We start from the raw sequence: 9,416 nt of genomic DNA, 5'->3' as shown, positions 1-9,416 counted from the left end.
AGTAAAGAAGAGAATCCAGAGTGGGCTTAGGTATGCTGTGTGCTTTATGCTTTTCTCATGGTGGTAGGAGGGTAGGATTGGAACACCAATCATACCAATTAACTATTAGTAAGCATTTTCAATGAAGAAATTTTTTTTTCCCATTAGGAATATTTTTGCATCTATTGCTATCCTAAAAATCACAATACTAATCATTTTGAGTACAGATATTATTATTTCTAGGGGTGCCTTGTTGGGATCATGGCAAAAATATGGCCTGGACATTTATTACAAATGGTATTATGGTTTAGCATACTTTCTTTTAAAAAATGCACTTCTTAGTTGTGCATTTCATTTTAAAGCAAGTGAAAGTTTTTCCAGTTATTTGGAGAACAATATATCATTGTATCTCCATAAATATGCTAGCAAAAAAATATTCTTAGGTATAACAGCTCTTTGGAATACCAATGATTGTATGTTTGGCTAAAACTCATATTTGGAATATTTCTTAAAGTGCTCATATATCTTAACTGGTTCCTCTTAGAGCATCTCTCATCTACAGTCAACTCATTGTGAAGAGTATTTAAACTTTACCTTTTAACTCCGTAGAAAGATAATAGTACTCAAAAAAAGAAAAAAAAAGGAAGATAGTACTACTCAAAATCAATTTGTTAAAGACTCAGCGGTTCAGAGCCTGAAGAAAATCTTGATATCATTCTCATCCTCTGAGGGACAGATTTAAAGTTTTAAGAGATTTGATTAAAAGTGTAGATAGGGCAACCCTACATCTCACTTCAATGTCAATTCTCTTTCTTTTATTCTTATGGATTGAACTTTAAAGTACTGCTGGAATATCACAAACTTAAAGGTTAGTAAGATATGAAATTTCCCGACAGAGTTTTTGATATTGTTGACTTTGTTCTTCTGTAGGAACTGGCAATAACTGGTTGTATAAGGGCAACTATAAGGTTGGAAACAAACTTTAGCAAGATACTAGAAATTTTCTTTTCTCTTCTTTCTTTTTTCCCTTAAACTGGGGATTGAACCCCTGGGGTGCTCTACCACTGAACTACATCTTCAGCCCTTTTTATTTTTTTTTTGTTTTCAGATGGGGTCTCACTAAACTGCTGAGGCTGGCCTCAAACTTGTGATCTTCCTATCTCAGTATCCAAAGTTCCTGGAATTACAAGTGTGCACCACTACATCTGGTAATACTAGAAGTTTTCTAGGTAGGGCTTTTGATGACTTTAGTCTCCTATAGATAATTGTGTTATCTGGCTGTATTTGGCTAAGTTTTTAATGCATATTGTTTTCTTTAAGAGTTTTCTGCAGTTTACTTTGTAAAAAGCACTAGCAAACTCTGCTTACAATAGTATTAATGGCACTAATGAGATTTCTTATAAACAAAAGCAAGAGAATGCGTTTTTTCTCTCTCCCATTCCCTCCCTCCCTCCCTCCCTCCCTCCCTCCCTCCCTCCCTCCCTCCCTCCCTTCCTTCCTTCCTTCCTTCCTTCCTTCCTTCCTTCCTTCCTTCCTTCCTTCCTTCCTTCCTCTCTTTCTCCCTTCTGTAGAGTTCTATATACTCCTTGAGTTGACCTATATTTCCCTAAGCAACTAGATTTTTCTAGACTTGCCCAGCTATGTCCATGCTATGAAATCATGTATAACTGAACTGGATATCACTACTAACAATTTAAAAGACAATCAATGTGCAACAACACATAGCATCATAAAGGTGCTATTTAATTGTAAAATCTAATAGAAATTGGAAACCTCATAAGACAAAGGAAACACTCTTCTAACCACAGCTAGGTTAAAAAATATAATATTGCCTGACCATCTTTATCTCAACTTCTTCTGTCTCTTCAAAACTAATGGTACTGACCTTTATGGCAGTCACTTCTGTATTTTTCTTTATAATTTTATCACCCAGATTTTCATTTCTAAGCTATAGCTTATGGTTCACCCCTTCATATGTCTCTTTTTATCTAGAGAATCCTTCCTGCTTTTGTTTCTTTGTAATTTATGTTGAAGAAATGGTATCTTGCCCATACTCTTGATTGTTCAATGGCATCTCTTGTTGTCATTTAATATATTGCTGTGTCCGGCATTTGCTGTAGATTGATACTTGGTTCCACAGGTTCGATCAGATTTGCATTGATTGCTTTTTCTTTTTCTTTTCTTTTGGCTTCAAAGGTGGTGGTGTGTTCTATTTAGAGGTACATAATGTTCAATTGACTCTTTTTTTTTTTCTGTGACATTAGCTGACTTTAGTGACCAATGCCATCAGTCTTTAGGTTGATGATGTCTCTCTAGATGTTTCTGGTTGTTTAAAGTTCATTCTCTAAAATAAGAAAGAACTTGAGGGAACAATGTTTCTGGAGCTATCACATGTTAATAAATTTGTCTATTTGACATTTACATTTAATCAAGCTGGGTATAAAATCTTTGGCTCATTTTCTTTCCTTAAATATATTAAATATGCTATCAGACTTCTATCAAAGTCTGATGATAAGATGATTTTCTTTGTTTTATAAGTAATTATGCCGCCATCCTTTTTTGGGTACCAGAGATTTAACCCAGGGGCACATAACCACTGAGCTGCCTCCCTAGACCTTTTTATTTTTTTATTTTAAGACAGGGTCTTTTTAAGTTCCTTAGGTCCTCACTAAGTTGCTGAGGCTGATTTGAACTCGCAGACCTTCTGCCTCAGCCTTCTGAGCTTCTGGGAGTACAAGTGTGCATTACCATGCCCAGCACTTATAGTCCTTTTGCTGAAAAATTCCCCTTTAAAGTCCAGCAATTTTACTAGAATATGTCTCTGTATTGGTTGACTTACCTAGGTCAATTTCCTCTTTAACATGCAGTTTTAAATTTTATTTCAGGGATTATTTTCATAAATCATACTTTTTTGAAATTATTATTTGTCTTTCTTTTGATTTCCCCCCTTCAGGAATTGAAAGCCTATGAGAAATATAACAATTTTGAACAGCTGATCAGGTCTGCTAATGTATGAATGCATGAGGAATTGCCAGGCAGTATTGAAGAATGAACTGAGATGAAATAGCTGAAACAGTTATCAACATATTATTTGTACAAATAAGTAAAAACTGCATGTAGATATTTCTGGAATAGTTGCATTTTTTACTATTTTATTTCAAATAAAGAAAATGGGAATGTATGACTAAAGATGTCTTAATTCTTATTCATTGTCAAAAACGTTCATAGTAAATTAACAAATCAGAGAAGAAAACCTTGATAAGCCATCTGTCCCAAATTTGGTTTGGAAAAAATTCATATTTATATGTCATCAGTCAGCAAAGGCCCTTTAATTGGAAACTTTTTTATCAGTCATGTTGGCAGTGTCGGCAGGTTTCAGATGTCTCTAAAACATTATTTCTGCTAAATTTAAGACTGTAGAACTGAAGGTATTACTTGCTTAAAAAAACAAGCAAAGACTCTCTGAAGTGGGACTCCTTCAGTATTTTCTACATTAATACTTAGCTTATGGTAACACTGAACAAAATTGCAATTTTAAAATATTATGTCTTTTAATTTATCTATCCTCAGAAGAATGGTGAAATTGCCCCTCACTCAAATCTCTTTTTCCTCTCTCTTAAGTTCCCCAGAATTCTGCTCTGATATTGTCAGATCTGACATAGTCAATGTTTATGGAGTGATTAACTTTTTTTTTACCACTTTCCCTTATGCTACTGTTAGATTGAATGAAATCTAAGCAGTTAAGAAAAAAACCTGATGATTATTCCAGAAAAAAGTGTTTATCTTCACATGATTTTTCTCTGAATAGCAGTGAAGTTCAGGGAACAAAAATTCCATCCATCAATCTGAGAAAATTCTGCAGTCGACTTTAGAATCTCCTGTGAAGTTTTACTACTTCTAGCCACCCACTCCATCCTTGCTCTTCCTGTTACTACAAGACCACTCTTTCTTGATCTTCTTTCTTGCAATTCTCCAGTCAGTAGCCATTTTGTCATACTTGTTCCATTTCTTGCTTGCCTTAACTAGGGTGATGAAATGAACTGGGATTAGTCAAATAGGATCCCCTGCACCTTTCGATATTTTTTATTGTTGCAAATAGGACTTTTTTTTTTTTTTTTTTTTTTGGTACCGGGGATTGAACTCAGGGGCACTCAACCACTGAGCCACATCCCCAGCCCTATTTCATATTTTATTTAGAGACAGGGTCTCTCTGAATTTTTAGTGCCTTGCTTTTGCAGAGGCTGGATTTGAATTCATGATCCTCCTTTCTCAGCCTCCCCAGTCACTAGAATTACAAATGTGTGCCACTGCACCTGGCTACAAATGGGATCTTAATAGGAATATTATACGCAGTTTGTAGCCCTTCCAACAATCTCCTGAAGAGTTTCAGCCAATTTCTGTCATTATTTACTTAAGGATGTCTTTTGCTATTTTTCTAGATGGCTTCAGGATTCTGATGCTTTCATGGAGAACACTAATGTCTACAATGTTTGTTGGGTCAAGGCAACTTATTGATGCTGAGTTTCTCTTTGTGATGATACTGCAGAGACCTGCACTTAGACTACTGATACTGCACCAAAGCTATTGGCACCAATGCTGCTGATTTTTTGCTTTCAGTGTCCTAGGGAGATTTATTCAGTTTCCTGTAGCCTCCTTGCTAAAGGATTCAGACTTAATTCCCTGAGACCTAGCCTCAAATATAACCTGATATACAACATATTAAAACTCTGCCTTCCCTCTGTCCTCAAACACTGGTCTATTTGCTTAGAATCAAATTCATTCACCTTGATTCTTCTCATACTAATTTTCCCAGAAGAATCCTTAGATCCTAGTAAAATAGTCTTTCCAGCCCCACTGATTCTCCTGATCGTTCCCAAATGGTGCTTAGAGCTCCTATTATTCTATTCCCCCTTCTCATCTCTCCCATTAAAATTTTTGTTGTTTTTATTGAGCCTTTCTCTACTCAATAATCAGTTTGAGTAGCTGACACTACTTCTATCGAGGTCTTACACGGTGCCAAGGCATTGGGGAGTGAGAAAGGTGGAGCCATCTGGTTCTCGTCTATCAGTTCACATAAGTTGCTACTTGTCTTGCTACTACTGTCTCTATTGGTGACTCATGGGATCCAGAAGAGAGGTCCTTATCTGACTACTTGGGAAATGGTAATCTTTCTTTTGTTTCTGTTTCACAGACACTGGTGTATTTTATGAGGTTTCTTGTGGTCATATACCGGAGACATTTCCCACAGCCATTTCCTTTCTGGGGTCATGAAGTTTCACTATCCACAGTATTAACAATAAGAATACAGGGATTTTGCTTTTGTTACCAGCTTACCTCTTTCTTTCCATTTATTTTTCTTAGCCCAAGGCTATATCCAGACTGTGTGGGGGGGAATCAATTTCTCCATCGCTCACAACACCTCTGAATTAATTTAATTGAACATATTTCTCCCATGTATCTCAACTGGGGTGAGAGTAGTGTGCAGTTCCCAGGAGCAGTTTAAATAACCATTAGAAAGCCTTGGAGTTTGTGTCTAGCAGTTGTTGTTGTTGTTTTTTTTTTTTTAAGAGAGAGAGAGAAAATGTGTGTGTGTGTGTGTAGAGGTAGTTCACTTTTACTCTCTTTAGCTTTGGGATTTGAACTAAATTGCAACACAAAAGTCTCATTTAAGTCTATAAATCTTCATCATTAAATGTCAAAAGTCCATGTGGCTCCTTAACTTTATTGTCATAGGAAACATTCCTCTTACAAGTCTGCAGAGGGTGCTTTCTAACATCCTGAAATACAAGTGGACCTAATTGACGTGGGATAGATAGCCCTATGGGCCCACCCCCACAGGGAGTGCTGGCAAGATAAGAAGGAAAGCAAAATGAAGGAGTATTTGGTCATTGTATATGAGAGTTATCATATGTTTAAGTTTCTCTCACTGATGTAATCACCAGTGAGTGTAAATAAGTTAGTAGTTAGAACGTAATTCCAGAATTCCAGAGGAGAAAACAACAGCTCCTGGGACCCAGAGATAAAAAAAAGTATCCAGTGGTCTTGCTAGGGAGAGGTAAGGAAGGGCAAGAGAGTAGCATGGTGAAGATTACATGACAACAGACTGCTTTGACAGTATCTGATTACTATCATGGGTCACACTACATATGAGAGAGTGGTATTACTATAAAGAGACCCTTTCAATTCAACTTTGGGATTCCCTGAAATACAAATTTTATAGGAAATATGGAAATTAAAAGGCGTGGAATTTGTGGAACAGACCATATGTGTAAGAAGAAAATTTCAAGTAAGATGCAATGATCAGGAGTTGTGCATGTATAATGATACTGCAAATTTATGAAGTTTTTGTCAAAGAGACAGAAGTATAAGAAATGCCACTCAGAAGAGACAGAAAAAGTGTATTTTCTCCATTGTATGTATCCTTCCCCATCCTCCATCCCCCAGCTTGGTAGATTTTCCTTTCTCTAGCATCATCTGAAGTTATGTGGTTACCTTGTGGAGAGTCACTAAACCATGTCTACCTATGCCTATAATCTTTTAATGAAGGCTTTGGGCTAAATCAATTGACACATCCATTTGAAAAAAAAAAATTCAGTTTTTGCAACAAGGTCAGAAAGAACAAAATCCCAAGGGTCTCAAAGAAGCCCTTTGGCTATCATTTTTTTAATAAGAAGACCCACATCTGATGTGTCTTTAGGTGGTCACCCATGTGGCAGTGGGCACAGCACTCAGGTAAAGTCACAGCCTTGAAGATAAATTGTTTTCAATTGTGTTTGTTCACAGGTGATTGAAACTGAAAAATGAAAATTCCAAACTTGGTAAAACATATCAGAATTATCTTGAGTTGGATAGAGGTTCTGACAAAGATACCATATGGATAAGCACTTCTTGTTTTCTTTGTGGTTTTATAATATATTTAATAAAGTCTAGTAGAATTGGATTTCCATGAATATGATGGCTTATCCCACATTTTTCTATCCAGCATTTTTATAACAATTTCTATAGTGACTAATTTAGACTCTTTCCATGATTTGAAGATATTTTTGCAGGTAACATGCACACAGAAATACTTTAAACTAACATCCAGGAAAACAGATGGTTCAAAACCTATCATAACAGGTCAAATGACTAGTTCCCATTAATACATTGGAATCCAAAAGGCAAATGTGCATATCCTATTTGTGGGTGTCATGTTTCTATGGATGTTTTCTGTTATAAAATGACCAGGTTGGGAGAATGGTCTTTTATATTTTATTTTTTATAAAATTGCATATATGTAAGGTATACAATGTGATGTCCTGATATACATGTTAAACTGATTGGGACTCAAGCTAATTACATAAACATCTCTTCACATAATTACATTTTTTATGGTGAGAACTCTTAAGATCTACTCTCTTAGCATTAGGTACAAAATATAGTATGAACTCTAGTCACTGTGTTGTACATTAGATCACCACAAATTATTCATCCTACATAAATTAAGCTTCATATTCTTTTGCCAACATTTCCATATCCTTCCCAACCCCTAGTAATCACCATTCTACTTTGTACTTCTAGAATTTGAATTGTTTAGATTTTGAATGTGAGTGAGATGATGCAATATTTTTCTTCCTGTGCCTGGCTTATTTCACATAGCATAACACCCTCCAGGTTAATCAATGTCATCTTTATTTCAATTTTTTATGTCTGTAAAATATCATCTCTCTCTGTATCTCTCTCTCTCTCTCGCTCTCTCTCTCTCTCTCTCTGTGTGTGTGTGTGTGTGTGTGTGTGTGTGTGTGTGTTTGTAAATATCTTTACCATTTGTTTGAGAATGAACACTCAGGTTGTTTCTCATCTTGACCTTGTGAATAGTGCTGTAATAAACATGGGTGTGCAGATGTTTCTTTGACATACTGATTTCATTTACTTTGGGTATATACTCAGTAGTAGGATTGCTGGATTGTATGATAGTTCTATTGGTAATGTTTTGAAAATCCTCCATATTGTTTTGCATAATGGCTATATTAATTTACATTCCTGTTAACAATGTGCATATGTTCCCTTACTTCACATTCTCATCAGCACTTGTTTTGTCTTTTTTAAGTAGCCATTTTTTATTGGAGTGAGGTGATATCTCATTCACCTGACAACTTATGATATCGACTATCATTTTCATATTTTTTTTGGTCATTTAGATATCTTTTTTTTTCAAAAATTTTGCCCATTTTAATCAGGTTGTTAGCTTTTTTGTTAAGTTTTTGGAGTTTTTTTTTTACATATTCTGAATATTAATCCCTTGATGGATGGGCAGTTTACAGATATTTTCTCTCATTTTGTAGGTGTCCCTTTACTCTATTGATTGTTTCCTGCACTGTGCAGATTTTTTTAGCTTAATGCAATCCCATTTGTCTATTTTTGTTTTTGTTTTTTTGTGTGTGCTTTTCTGTTGTTCTACTCTTTGTCTATTCCAGTGTCTTAAACATTTTTCCTTGTTTTCTTTTAGGAGTTTTATATTTTCAGGTCTTACATTTAAGTCATTAATCCATATGAGTTAATTTTTGTAACTGGTGAGAGATGGGGGCCTACTTTCATTCTGTGGTCTACTGATTGATAATAAGAGTATTATGTTAGCTTTTTTGCCACTATGATCAAAATACCTGATAAGAACAACTTAGAAGAGGAAAGATTTATTTTGGTTCACAGTTTTAGAACATTCAGTCTATGATCAGTTGACTCCATGACTGAAACATCATGGTGGAAGGAGATGGTGGAGGAAAGCTGCTTAGCTCATGGAAGCCAGGAAGTAGAGGGGAAGAAAAAGAGAAACAGAGAAGATGAGGCCAGGGCCAAAATAAACCCTTCCATGGAGTGCCCCTAGTGACTTACTTCCTCCAACTAGGTCCAATTTCCTTGTAGTCCATTTGGCTACCAATGTATCATCTCATCAAATGGACTAATCTATGGATGAGGTCAGAGCCCTTATGATCCAATCATTGCCTAAAAGTCCCATCTCAGAATTATGTTGTATTAGGGAGCATGCTTTCAACATATGATATTTTGGAGTGACATCCCATATCCAAATCCAAACAGGAACCAAAGCTGTCCAATGTGGAAAGAATAGTCTTTCCGTTAACATCTGGAGCTGGAACAGAATATTCATATGCAAAAAAATGAATTTGGATTCTAATCTTACCTCATAGCATATATAAAAATTAACCAAAATGGATCAAAGGTCCAAGCGTAAGAGTTCAATGTATAACTATAGTTCTAAATAATTAATTTTATGTTATGTAAATTATATATGAAAATACCTAGAAAACAAAAATGGTATCACTTAGACCTTGACTGTCTAATATAGCATCAACTAGTGATAGGTAGACCCTGATCAACTAAAATGCAGTTGATTGGAATTGTGATGTGGTCTAGATGCAAAATGCATACCAAATTTCAAA

Source organism: Spermophilus citellus (genome assembly GCF_964194105.1).
Source record: "Spermophilus citellus genome assembly, chromosome: X".
Classification (NCBI taxonomy): Eukaryota; Metazoa; Chordata; class Mammalia; order Rodentia; family Sciuridae; genus Spermophilus; species Spermophilus citellus.
The sequence above is the reverse complement of the archived record's forward strand: the minus strand, read 5'-3'. Positions refer to the sequence as shown.